The sequence below is a fragment of the Platichthys flesus genome, chromosome 22, assembly GCF_949316205.1.
Source record: "Platichthys flesus chromosome 22, fPlaFle2.1, whole genome shotgun sequence".
Lineage (NCBI taxonomy): Eukaryota > Metazoa > Chordata > Actinopteri > Pleuronectiformes > Pleuronectidae > Platichthys > Platichthys flesus.
Window position 1 is genome coordinate 12,893,042 of NC_084966.1, and position 2,500 is coordinate 12,895,541.

General features: G+C 42.3%; 1 protein-coding gene, 1 non-coding gene and 3 pseudogenes across 2 annotated transcripts in view; 1 reads left to right on the forward strand and 4 right to left on the reverse strand.

Annotated features, from left to right (window-relative positions):
- The window catches only part of LOC133944103 (5S ribosomal RNA), a 118-nt pseudogene extending 11 nt beyond the window's left edge, over positions 1–107 (reverse strand).
- LOC133933466 (histone H4-like) overlaps positions 1–2,500 on the forward strand; it is a 744,890-nt gene that overhangs the window by 356,229 nt on the left and 386,161 nt on the right. The gene's annotated exons all lie outside the window — the stretch shown is intronic.
- On the reverse strand, positions 170–288 carry LOC133940682 (5S ribosomal RNA). The gene has a single exon (XR_009915667.1). It is a non-coding gene; the product is annotated as a 5S ribosomal RNA (ribosomal RNA).
- LOC133941582 (5S ribosomal RNA) lies at positions 351–459 on the reverse strand (annotated as a pseudogene).
- Positions 502–620, reverse strand: LOC133942010 (5S ribosomal RNA; annotated as a pseudogene).

Here is a 2,500-nt window from a genome sequence, read left to right on the forward strand (position 1 = left end):
CTGGTATTCCCAGGCAGTCTCCAATTCAAGTAATAACCAGGCCTGACTCTGCTTAGCTTCCGAGATCAGACGAGACCGGGCGTATTCAGGTTGGTGTGGCCGTAAGCGAATGAGTCCACCCTCTGAACCTTTTTTATACATGTATGTACGTCAGGTAAAAGTGGAAAAAAGCTTACAGCACCTGGTATTCCCAGGCAGTCTCCCATCCAAGTACTAACCAGGCCCGACCCTGCTTAGCTTCCGAGATCAGACGAGATCGGGCGTATTCAGGTTGGTTTGGCCGTAAGCGAATGAGTCCACCCTCTGAACCTTATTTATACATGTAAATACGTCAGGTAAAATTGGAAAAAAGCTTACAGCACCTGGTATTCCCAGGCAGTCTCCAATCCAAGTACTAACCAGGCCCTACCCTGCTTAGCTTCCGAGATCGGGCGCATTCAGGTTGGTGTGGCCGTAAGCAAATGAGTCCACCCTCTGAACCTTGTTTATACGTCAGGTAAAAGCTTACAGCACCTGGTATTCCCAGGCAGTCTCACATCTATGTTCTAACCAGGCCCGACCCTGCTTAGCTTCCGAGATCAGACGAGATCGGGCGTATTCAGGTTGGTGTGGCCGTAAGCGAATGAGTCCACCCTCTGAACCTTATTTATACATGTAAATTAGGGCTGGGCAACGATTTAAAATATTAATCGCGATTAATCGCATGATTTCCCTGATTAATCACGATTAATCGCATTTGTATACATAAAATCCAATAATGAATTAAAAAGTAGTGTATAGCGCACTTTTATTTCCGACGTTCTGCCATATGAACGAAAGTGCCATAACATTTGTTCTGCAAACACTTTTAACATCAGCATTTAATACAGTAGCAGTTAAATAAAATATTCAGTGTAAATCTCAACTTAACAATGTTATCAAAGCAAATACAAAATTAAAGCTCATTGCCACTGCAAGGGCATTAATGTTATCCTCTTCGTTATGAAAACGAAAAAAACTGGCCACAAAATCCTGAGCCACAATCATATCATTAAAACAGGCAATTTCTGAGGTAACAGCAGAAACATTTTACTTTCTTCAGGGAGCAGCATAACCAGTCTAGTACCAAATATCCCTGTTAGAGTGAGACACCAGAAAACACTTTCAGTGCAGTTTGTCAATTCCTAGAACTTGACACTGTTTTTTTAAATGTACTGCCATATGAACTAAAGTGCCATAACATTTGTTGTGCAAACAGACACTTAACATCAGCATTTTTATATAGTAGCAGTTAAATTAAATAAATACTTTGTGTAAATCTCAACTTAAACAATGTTATCAAAACAAACACAGAACTAAAGCTTATTGCCACTGACAGGGCATTAATGTTAGAGTGTGGTGATGCACCAAAAAGGTCACTGCTTGCATTTACTGTGCAGAGGACTAGTCTGTAAAGTCCATGTTTATACTGGATTTCCTTTGTTCATAAAAGAACCAGAAAACACTTTCAGTGCAGTTTGTAGATTCCTAAAACTTGATGTGTTTTACTCCTCTGCACTAAGCCAGTTGCTAAGGCACACAAGATTATTTACATTTTCAGATGATAAAGAAGCTCTCTTCTTCTGGACAATATGACCAGCAAGAGAAAACAACCTTTCGCAGGGGACAGAGGTTGCCGGTGTGGCCAAGTACTTTTGTGCATAGGGGGCCAGCCTGCTGTGTGAGCCTGCATGTTTGGACCACCACTCTAATGGACAGGAGTCTGAAGTGATGGCGGGCTCTGCTCTGTATCGACGCACGCTGTTCTCAATTGAGTCTTCTTCCTGTTCAGAATCAGACTCAGATGAAACAGCCAATAGGGTTAACTTTTTCTTTGGTGGCTCTGAGTTTTTTTCTTCCCTAGGTTTCTCTGCAATAACCCTCTGTTCCTTGACTAAGTTGGTGACTGAGGCCCACACCTCACTCCTTTCAACTCTGGGTATACACTTGAGGTCCTTGAATCTAGGGTCCAATGCAGTAGCAATCCTCAGATATGCAATGTTGGCATTTCCCTTGCGTGTCTCCATGTCGTTTCTGAATGTAGTCTTGAACTTGGTCACGTAGGCAGGGTCATCATCTGAGCTCTCCATCACCCGGGACAGATGGCAAAAAGCAGGCAGAGCCACAGAGCAGGAGACATACTTTTCTCCTCCCAAAAGTTCAGTCAAATATCTGCAACAGAAAATCAACTCCACTTCAGTCAAAAATAAATTGCATTCACTTACAGTATACAGAAAAATGAACTTCTACATATCCATGCTGCATTTACACATTTACACTATTTCTCTCTTACATGCACTCAGACAGGAGAGTGAGAAATATGATGTAAAACATACCTGCAAGGCTCCAGTAGAGTTTCCAACCTCTGCAGTTTGTCCATTTGAGCTGTAGTTGGCATGACAATCTTGGTGTTTGTGGTGAGGACGTCCCTCAGTGGCTGTTCGTTTCTGCGGATGCTTTTTATCATGTCCAGAGTAGAATT